This window comes from Clupea harengus, chromosome 13 (genome assembly GCF_900700415.2).
Source record: "Clupea harengus chromosome 13, Ch_v2.0.2, whole genome shotgun sequence".
NCBI classification, from domain to species: Eukaryota; Metazoa; Chordata; class Actinopteri; order Clupeiformes; family Clupeidae; genus Clupea; species Clupea harengus.
The window spans coordinates 16667219-16678614 of NC_045164.1; the positions used below are offsets into that span (position 1 = coordinate 16667219).

The 11396-nt window shown below is 43.6% G+C and overlaps 1 long non-coding RNA gene across 1 annotated transcript; it reads right to left on the reverse strand.

The window, feature by feature from the left end:
• Positions 1-10382: 10382 nt before the first annotated feature.
• On the reverse strand, positions 10383-11396 carry LOC116223143. Its single transcript, XR_004164928.2, has 3 exons — positions 11333-11396; positions 10789-11021; positions 10383-10710 (listed from the first exon to the last, which is right to left on the reverse strand). It is a non-coding gene; the product is annotated as an uncharacterized LOC116223143 (long non-coding RNA).

Consider the following 11396-nt stretch of genomic DNA (forward strand, 5'->3'; position numbering starts at 1 on the left):
TGAACTGATTGACTTTCTAGTGTCACATCCCCCGCATTGTTACATACTACTCTTGCACTGTTTACTTTTGCACATTATTTGCCATGTTACATTTTTTGCAAATAAATTCAACAGTTGGGGATTTTTTTTTGTTTGTATACAAGGTAAGAAAAAATAACACACCAAACAGGTTTTGAGACCGTTTAAATATTTTATTTACAAGGTCATGGTCTGGGGTTTAGTGTACCACGCGACACCATGTCATTTTTCCAAGGAACTGCGTGAGGTTATCCCTCACACCCTGTGCAGCTCTGGTGGCACGGCTCTTTGACCGAGTCTGTATCTGTGAACCTGGGCGGTATGTAGCGGCTAGCAGGTGTGGTCGCCTCATCGGTGTAGGCCAGGTAGTTGTGTAGGACTACACAGGCCTTGACAACATCCACCGCATTGTCTGGCAGGAACTCTATTGACCTGCCCAGGATCCTCCAGCGTGCCACCATGATTCCAAAAGTATTCTCAATTATCCACCTGGCTCTGGAGAGGCGGTAATTGAAAATAGTCTTTTCTTTGCTCAGATTTGCCCCTGATTATACAACAAAAAACATACACAATGCAGAGTGTTACTGAATAGTCAAGTCAAATGTATTTATAAAGCACATTTTAAAAACAGCTCACGCTGACCAAAGTGCTGTACAATTAAATCACAACAAAATAAAATATCAAAACAAATAGAAAACAGAAACAAAACAATTAAATCACATAAATAATTAAATAAAAAATCAAATAGAAAAACAGAAGCAACACACTCAACTAAGCATCTACAACTAGCACACATCAAAAGAACAGAAACATGGTTGCATCACCATCATAAATAAGATACTGCGTTCTGTCAAATATCTATGCAAAATATCTATGCAATGTGCAATGCAATTCATTATTAGGGTTTGTGACATACCTGGAAATGGACGCATGATGTTGTTATGCAGGGGGAAGGCAGCATCAGCCACGATCACGTGCAGGGCATCGGCCCTGGACCCGGTAAGGAACGCCAAAGGCGGGAGGTTGAGTTTGTTGTCAAGCAGCTGCGCCCGAATGCGTTCTCCTTCAGAACGCCGCCGTCGCTCTCCCGCCCGTATCCTCCAACGTCCACCATCGTGAACCGGTACCTTGCATCGCACGTCGCCATCAGTACAATGGAGTGAGCTCCTTTATAATAAAAATAAATAAATCACTCCCGGCATGAGGTGGTGCCCTGATGTTAACGTGCTTCCCGTTGGCTTCCACCAGAGGCTAAAAGGCAGAGCACCACAGCGAGTCTCTGGGCAGCATCAACCGGCATACCATGTGTGCCCTGGTGCCGTATGTGAGGCTCCACACGACGAAGAAGGTCGTCAAACCTTCCAGCCGACATTCTAAAATAGGCGAAGTGCATCTCTTCGTCGACATCTCTTAAGCCCAATTTATACTTATGTCGCCGACACTTTTGAAATGGTCGCCGACAGAAATTACGTCATGGTCGACACTTTAAACCGTCGCTTTGAACCTGGAGAAATTTCTACTGGCGCTGATGTCGTCACATAGTGTCGCTCAAGTGTGATTGACTAGATAGACGGCACGCGTTGTTGACTTCGTTGTTTGAATTTTCCGCGAGCGCTCAACAGCTGTTGTCAAAACAGCTGATTTCCAACAGCTATTTGCAATAGAAGGAATAGAGGAAAGATTGGCGGAGCAAGTGAGGAAATATCCTCACCTGTATAATGCCTCTTTGCCATATTATAAAGATGCCCAAGTGTCACTTAATTCATGGGGGGAGATTTCAGAGAGCATCGGCTTGACGGTAGTAGAGTACAAGGCACGATGGAAGAAACTGCGAGACAGGTAAATTCCTCCTGGTGGCTAATGTAGCTAACAGCAGAATACAACAGAATAGCAATTATAGGTAGTGTTAAGTTTTCTTAATAAAGGTCACTCATAATAGTAGCATGTACGTGTACCAGGTATAACAAGGCAAAGAAGAGGATGGTGGGGAGAAGCGGCGATGCCGGAGGAAAGCGTGTCCCCGACATTTATATTAGCCTCTCATGGATGCACGACTTCGTCCGGCTCACCAATAACACTGACAAACTGCCCGGAGAACGAGGAGGTGACGGTGAGTAGTGTGATTGTGTCATTATGCTGGTCAAACATTACATATTGCAGGGGCAGCAACATTGAAGCTACTAGTTTGTTAACCCTTTAAATACACAGTATCTAAGCAATCTGAGAAGAGGCACAATGCTCAAAATGATTGGAATCATGCTGAAATTACATATATATATGAATTTCCTCTCAATGTGGTATTCAATATGCAATGCTTATGGATTAAGGCTTGACATTTTACAATATATTCCTTTGCCTCCTAGTCGGAGAATGAAGAAGAAACAACGCTTAACAGGGAAGACCTAGATGCCGTCTTCCCTGGGACCAGCACAGCACAGCCTTCCCAGTCAGCTGATTCCCAGTAAGCTGCCTCACAGCCGCTAGCATCACAATCAACATCAAAGCCAACATCACAGCGTCGAAAAAGGAAAGGCGGGGAAGAGGCAATCCTGGAGAGGCTGGAGGAGCTACGGCGAGTCAGGGAGGAGAGACAGGCTCGTCCGCAGAATGAGGACAGTGTTTTTGGAAACATGGTGGCCATTATGCTCCAGAAGCTACCCCCACATAAGAATTGTGAGGCCAAATTTAAAATTCACAAACTGCTTTTTGAAATAGAAGCACATCAAGCACAGCAAAATACAGAGTTGTGAATGAAAAAAGAAATCAAAGATTTTGATGAGATGTATATTATTATTTATTATTGCAGTAATTGTTGTGGTTGGGGATTGAGGAGACCTCTTCTGACGTGGTCAAGCTGCCAGGGTACCTGACCCGGTATAGTTAGGAAAACATTCCTGAGGTCATCCCTGGTGTCAACGGCAGCTTGGGATGCCCTCGCGTTTGACAGACGCCCAATACCCATTAGGTTGTTGTCCCCTTGAACCACCCGTCTCCACTCCCCTGGCTGGATCTCCTGAGAGACAGACACTGAATCTGTGAAGTTCGGCGGAATATATCTGTCAGATAAGAGAGCACAAACACACATTATACAGGGTGATGAGTTGGATTATATAAGTAATACAAGGCTAGAGTTTGAAGATCTTTGATTTTCTATTTGATTCCTGTTGCTGCTATTACACCTGAATTTATATTAATACCTAGTGGCCAAGGGGTTCGCAGCGTCTGTATAGCACAGATAATTGTGGAGAGTGGCACAGGCATTGACCACATCCACCACTTTCTTTGGCTGCAACTCGATGGGCCGACCTAGGATCCTCCATCTTGCAGACATGATCCCAAATGTGTTCTCAATCACCCTCCTGGCTCTTGAGTGCCTGTAGTGTCCCTCGTCAAGATTGGTACCTGCGTAAGAAGCAATAGACAAGAGACACATATGTATATTATATTTTGTACAGGTTTATTTATTTGTTGTACATGCTTATAATAATAATATTAATAATAACAAACTTTATTTGTATAGCACCTGTCATGCAAGACAATTCAGCTCAAAGTGCTTAACAGCAAAGATATTACATGCATATGATCTGTCCTTACAAGTACTAGTCAGAAATTGATACAAAGTTTCAAAAGCTAGACAACTCCAGATGAATTTCACACTCTAATCTAAACTATTGTAGCTATTAATCTTTTAACTGAAGCACACTGCATTTGTATGCTTTGTCTGTTAAGCTATTAGTGACGTGAATCTTACCGTAGGGACGCATCAGATTTGCGTGTAGGGGGAAAGCTGCATCTCCCAAAAACGTGTGTGGGATGGGCACCTCACTTCCAGGGAGATCCACTGGCGGAGTAAGGTCAAGTCTCCCCTGGAGAAGCCCCTGCCCAAACCGACTGGCCTGAAAAACTCCCCCGTCGCTCTGCCTCCCGTAGGCGCCAACGTCCAGCATGGTAAAGCGGTACTGGGCATCGCAAACGGCCATCAGCACCACAGAGTGCGTGCCTTTATAATTAAAGTACTCACTACCGGCGGATGGAGGGGCTTTAATTTGGACATGTTTGCCGTCAATGTAACCCAGGCAGTTGGGAAAGTTCCACATTCTCCAGAAATCCTTCGCGATTTCCTCAAACCCAGCCCTTGATGGGTAGGGGATGAACTGTTCTTTTAGAGCCTTGTGAATGGCCTGGCAAACTTTGGTCACAATTTTAGATACCGTGGCCGACCCAAGGCGGTAGCTAGCAGCTACACTCTGCTGTGTGCCCCCACTGGCCAGGATCCAGAGGGTGACGGCCAACCTATCCGCTACCTCTATAGGTGATGTGTGGGATCGGGCATGCTGGATGTGGGGACGGATGTGGTGTACCAAATCATCGAATCGACTGGCCGATATCCTAAAATATCTGAAATGCATCTCAGGGTCAAGTTCCCTCATCTGTTTTACGAGTACGAACTCTCCCTGGCTCAAGCGGGTCCTGTTAAGAGGACGAACACACCATCGCCTCTCCCTTCTGTGCCCCTGCTCTCTCGCTAATAGCAAGGCTGTTAATAGCTCTTCCTCCTCTAAATCAATTTCCTCCTCTGACATGCTGTCAATAAATCCTACAAACCCTCTCTTTGTCCTAAAACCTCTCTCTCTCCCTTTCTCTCTCCCCAACCCTCTCTCTACCTCTCTCTCTCTCCCCAAAACTCTCTCTTCCTCGCCCCAACTCTCCTCCTCTAATGTACTCACAAAATTCGCTACAGCCATTTTCTCCGATCAGTCACCTACAAAGCGTAAACAATGTAACGGTAAAATAATTCAGTTGACATCCTCCGCCTACGTCAGTACGTTGAGTGTCACGCGAACAGTGAGCACAGGCGACTGTTCGCTTTAAGTATAAACACAACAGCTTGAGCGACACTTTTTTTTTTTGTCGCCGACCATTTCAAAAGGGTCGGCGACATAAGTATAAACCAAGCTTCAGAGGTCGAACCAGAGATGCATACTCTCCCGTCCACTGCCTCGTCCGATTTTACACTCCACCTCCGCACCCGTCTCCTCCCGTTGTTCTCTTCTCCAAAAATAAAAAAAGAGCAAGTCCTCTTCCATCTCTAACAGCTCCAGCTCCATAAAAATTCTTGTTCTATCCATCATTAATCTTCAGTGTGTGTGAGGAAAAGGCGGGGCGGGAGGGGTGTAGATAAACAATCGTCGACTTCCACACACAAAGACGTCATGGGGCAGGCTTCTCTAAGGTAAAAAACGTTGCTCCACCTACTGGTCTGGTGGTTAATTGTTTTCAGCACCCACAGCCTTCGGAGTACTATAAATTCAAAATAGTGAATCGAATTTCGTACGAAAACGGTTGTTTGTCTGTCCGTATCGGGGTCGGAGTAGCATAAATTTCGCTTAACAGTGCACTCAGACGTATTTTTCAGTTACAATAACGGGCTTTTTACATTGTAGTGTGTATTTCTCTGTAACTTAAAAAAAAATGTAAGCAAAAAAAAGTCAAACAAACAACTTATCGGTACTAGTGATGTGTCGTTCGTGAACGATTCGTTCATTTTGAACTAATCCTTACAAGGACTCAAGAGTAACGAGTCCTCTCAAAAAGAGAACGATTAGTTCATTTTGAACGAAAGAATTGTTCATTTTCTCGTGGCCGCGCATCGGGACTTGCATAGGCTCAGCCAAGGAAACAGAAATGATTCGTTGAATGCAGGTCACGTGAAAAAGGACCCAAAGACACGTACAAAGACCGAGTCGGGAAATGAACGAATCATTTCAGTTTCCTCCAGTATTGAGCCTATGCAGGTCACGTGAAAAATGATCCAAAGACTCGTATCCGGCAGATGAACAAATCATTGATCCAAAGACTCGGTTGGCAGAAGAACGAATCATTGACCAAAGACACGGTCGGAGGTGAACGATTCGTTTATCTGCTGGATACGAGTCTTTGGATCATTTTTCACGTGACCTGAATAGGCTCAGCACTGGTAGCTAGAGAAAACAGAAATGATTTGTTCATTTTGACTGGGTCTTCGGATACGTTAGCTAGAAAAGCCAAGTTGGAAATTTCACCAGTCCAACAAGTCATTTCCATTAGGCCTACGGTACACTCATTTATTGCGTGTTTTTGATTTATTTATTTATTATTGAATGTGTTCAGAAGCACACCTGCCTACGGCCTTTTATTTTTGGATAGGCCTTTAGCAGTGGTGGACGAAGTACACTAACTACGTACTTAAGTGAAAGTATAGATACCTTGTGTAAAATATTACTCAAGTAAAAGTGGAAGTATGCACTTTGAATTTCCACTTAAGTAGAAGTACAAAAGTATTTGCCTTCAAATTTACTTAAGTATTAAAAGTACCTTGATGAATTATGGTTCTAATGGCCTTTTATCATTTTCACATCAAAGCTCCTGCTCAATCAACTGATATAAGGTGAAAATACTAATGCCACTCTTTAGTGTCTTACATTTGTCTATTAAAAAGAGTATAAGCACAAAACATTGAAAGCTAACTATTGCCATTAGGTAAGACCAAGTGGTTATGAACAGCACTAGAGAACAATTATTTCATTTTACATTTATTTGTAATAGGGATAGTAGTGATATTCCCTACACAACAGGTACAAAAACAGACGAAAGTCATAACAAAACACTTGACCTCAGATCAGACGTGAAAAAAAAAAATGTCATTATAGGAACAATTTTTTGCATAAATTACACATACCAGTCTTCACCGAAGACTGCAAAGAAGTATGAAGTGATACTCTGGTACAAACATAGAAAGTCAAAACAAAATACTCCAAACCAATTTGTGCTTAAGATTATAGAGTAGGATACTCTGGTACAGGCAGAGAGGTAAGTCACAACAAACCAGTTAACCTGACCTACCCTCAAAAATCAAAAGTGGCATGCTAAAACAGCAAGCCTAAAATGGCAGAGCTGTTCACTATATGCCAAAGCCGAAATATTTCTTATTTCACTTCAGGAGGAGCTGGTTCTCCAAATTTTTTGTATCCAGCCTTGCCCGCCGTGGACTGAAAATCGGCCCAGCTGTGCTAAATAGGCGCTCGCAAGCAGCTGAAGCTGGTAAAGTGGTGTTGAGTTTAAGAGATAACTTACACGGAGCATTCAGACGTGCACGTTGGAATGCGTTGCGCCAACGGATGGCGGAGGAGGAGTCTGGCGCATGGGGTTCTGTTGATACCAGAGACGTTATAGTGAGATTGACAGGTCATCAAACCAATCACGCCACTAGCAAGCTGCTTACCTTGTACGCAGTAGCATGCTAACATTAGGTAGGGTGCTCACACACCTCGCAAATCCTATCAGACGTATTTTTCAGTTACATTAAAGGGGTTTTTACATTGTACAGTGTCTATTTCTCGGTAACTTTAAAAAAAATCTAAGCAAAAAAAAGTCAAACAAACAACTTTTAGGTCCAAATACGACCATCTACGGAGTTTGGTCGCCATTTTTTTTTTTGAGCTTGCCGCTTTTTAGACGTACGCATATACGGGATCTGATTGGCTAGCGCCTGTGCTGTCAGTTATGCATGAAAGGCAATTTGATTGGCTGACGCATGCATTGCCTCTCGAGAAGTTGAACATTCTTCAACTCTTCCCGCAAGCAAAGCATGAAACGCAACGCACGGGAAACCAACGGAGCCACAATTCAGTTCGGCAAAGGATGACGTCACCCCATTCAAAGTGAATGGAGATCCGTCAACCCTGACGGATCAACGCATTCCAACGGAAGCGTGTGAATGCTCTGACACACTACAGGGTACGACTTTAATATTTCCTTGTGGTCTACCTTTGAGGCAAGGTAGCCCTCTAATTGTTTAATATTTTCCTGACAATCAGGTGTCTTTATGCTAGCAAATAAGTCCTCATCATCTGATGCACTCGAGCCATTAGTTGGCGATTGATGTGAAGTGTCTTCCTCCAGATGATCCTTAATGTAGTCCATGCCTGAAATGGACATTTAAATAAATGCTAAAAATCAAGTCACTGTAATCATGCATTCCTCCATGTTAAATCAGAACGACTGCATTTTGAAGGTGCTATAAATCTAATGTACACCCATTTGAGCTTGTAAGCTTTTAAAAGTGTTTTGGTTATTTTGTTTCTGTGAATCTAGCTTTTACTACTTTTCTGACACAAAACTGGATCACTCATGTAGTCTTACCTAGTTTTATGACGTTTTCTTCAGAAGTCCACGATGTTTTAAACTTTGAGACAAGGATAGCAGCAGCAATAAATTCTGGTTCCAGAAGCATGTCTGCAAAGCGTCGCTGCAAGCCCTCTTGGACAGCATCCACCAAAGGTTTGCAGTATCGGCAATTACTGCGGATTTTGTCAAGCTTTGTGATGAGGAGCGTTAAAATAGGCAGGAGCCATCCCATCTGAACGTCGGCTTCGGATTGCAGAATGTTGAGGGCCTTGGCGAGTGGTCCCATGGTTCTGGCATACTCCTCCAGAAAGGTGATTTCGACTGGACTCAGCCTAACAGATTCAAACAACAGCAATTTATCAATTAATGTGATCACACTTTTAACTCTGCGTGTGTGTGTGAGTGCATGTAGTGGGGTGTGTGGGGGGGAGGAGGATTTACAAAGTGACATTCATAGGCCCTCTGGAGTCATAGATGTGCTCTATTTAGCAGTATTACCATATAGAATCTGACATACCTAAGCTATTTGAAGCAATACATGATTTTAAAAACTCCAAAAACAACACTTGAGTGAAGTGAAGACAGTTCTCAGAGCTCCCGCTCCCTGCTCTTTAACAATTTGTGGACTTCCGGTGAGGCGCCAATCAAGATGGCTGCAGGGCACTGAGCTCTTAATCGAAACCCCCTCTTTATTTTGTTTAAAAGTGTTAACAGACCACACTGATATACATTTTGGACAAAGTACGTTTTATTTTCATTATGACTTCCAAGAAAGACCAAACTTCGTCCAAGAAAGACTCAAACAAACAAGGCAAACAGCCTAACGATTCTGCAGAGGATATTGCCATGCTAATCAAGCGAGCTATGGCAGCTGAGATGGAAACATTTCAAGAAACTGTTGCATTGATGCTAAATAAATCGCTAGAAAAAGCACTGGATCCTATACAAAAACACATGGCAGAGAACGGCAACATTCTCCGGTCGTTAAAAGAGCAGGCTGACATTCACGCTAAGAAATTTAGCACAGTCTTCAACCAAATAGATAGTATACAGGTTAGCTTGCGCAAGACTGAGAAAGAGACTAGCTTCTGGAGGGAGCGAGGAAAGCGAAACCAACTCTACCTGATGGCACCAAGTTACAGTTCTTCGCTGACTTCGGCCCCGGAACGATGCAAGAACGGCAGAAATACAAGGAGAATCGGGCTAAACTGTGGCAGAAGAGGATAGATGCATATCTCATATATCCTGCGATCCTGAAAGTAACCTACAAAGGCGTGAAGATGTCATTCAACTCAGCGGAGGAAGCGAAAGAAGCCCTGAAAGTTACAGTGCTAGCAGATGGAGAAGACGACGAATAGCTGGACTCACTTGCTTCACAGGAACAGGAGACAGAGATGGCGCAATGAGAACTTTGTTTGGATGGGTAGGCTAATCTTTGGGCATTGTATTGTGCTAACTTTTCTGTAGAATGCATCTGGAAGATTACTTCGCTAATTTGTAGTACTGCAAGTAAGGATGATGCAATAACTAAATTAGTATAGTGATAACTTTGTTCGTGGCTAAAGATATTCATTTAAAGTTTAATATATATATTTTTTTTCCTTTAATTCATTGACTTATTTTTATTTATCTCTTTTTGAGATAACATTGATGTTCCCAGTTAGAGGGGGGAATTGAGTGTTCAGTGCTTGACATTGCTGAGTGACACTCACGGATGGCACATTCTAAGGGGATGAATGGGAGGGGGGTCGGGGTTAGGGATGGTAGGGGGGCAGGGCAGGGGGGGTTTGGGATGGGTTCCACCACCAATGTACTAATGTCCAAAGTCAGCAACACAGACAAGTCAGAGAACTTTTTTGTTATGTCATTCAATGTTAGAGGTCTTAATTCTCCCTACAAACGCTCTAAAATACTAGACTTCTTACGGTGGAAACCCATGACAGCGACGCGATACGCTTCCATCACTTTGAGTGGGCGTGTTGTAACGTGTGGAAATAGCATTTTCAAACTGTCAGAGACGACACCAAACATTCTGATTGGCCGCTGCGGGAAAAATCGCTCCTCATTTGCATAGGATTCAACAATTTTCAACTTTTATCGGTCGCGTCGCCCAAAAAGGTGGTCTACGTCACAATGGATTGGCTCCCGTTGAAATGCATGGGATTAGAATATCGCGTCGCTCGTAACGGTGTCATGGGTTTCCACCGTTACGCAGAAAAAAAGTAGATATTGCACTACTACGGTGTGGGGCATGTTTGAGGTCATTGCGATGCAGTCTTCCACGCATGCCTGTAAGAATGGCAACAGTGGAATAGGATTAATTAGGCTGAGTGAAAACACTGATGGGTTTATGTAAATATCACTTAGTTATCAACGCCTGGTTTATGGGCAGCGCCTGAAATGGCTGTTTCCCTTTCTCCCCTTGTAACTGTAGTGGCCCCACAGTCCATTGCTGTCGATATTTCTCAGCATTCTCCTCACTCCGTCTCCGAGGCTCACCCGAGCCTGCAGACTCAAGTACTGAATCTGTAAAAAATCAAAAGACCTGTCATGAGAAACATCACAAAATATCAGGAAAGAAAATGTTGAATGAATCGCTCTCACAATCTTTTTCTTCTATGTGGCATCTGCCTGGAAGCTGTGGCACAACTGTTCAAACTCCTCCAGGGTCTCCAGCGGCTGCTCCAACAGGTTCTCCACCTCATCTGCCACTGGCCTGTTCCCCTGGGCCTCCAGGAGGGTCTCCACCCTGGTGAGGATGCTGTTGGAGCCCTCCTGCATCATTTCCAGCTTCAACAGCATCCTCCTCTCAAAGCCCTCGAACAGCTTACTGACCTCTGTGTGAATTCATTCAAATGTAGTGTAAAAATTAATGGCATATCATTCAATCTCTTATTGAAAGACACTAATTTAAGCATGAGTGAGAGTGGGGCTTTAGGCACGAGGCCAGACAATATCCTTGATATTTGAAAATGGCCATGCCCCGATGCACTGATGATGTTGTGATGCATACACAAAATACAATATGTTGTTGTAGGTCTACTTTTACTGTATCTGTAGTTATGATTACACATGTTTCAAGCTATTTTATTTTTTTCCATCCCCTCGCTTGGCATCCCTTTCATGACCTGTCCTGCTGTACATTTACCTTCTCGTATGTGGATGCTTGGGTCTAGCGCTGTGCTTGCACCTGCTATTGGTTCCAATTCAAC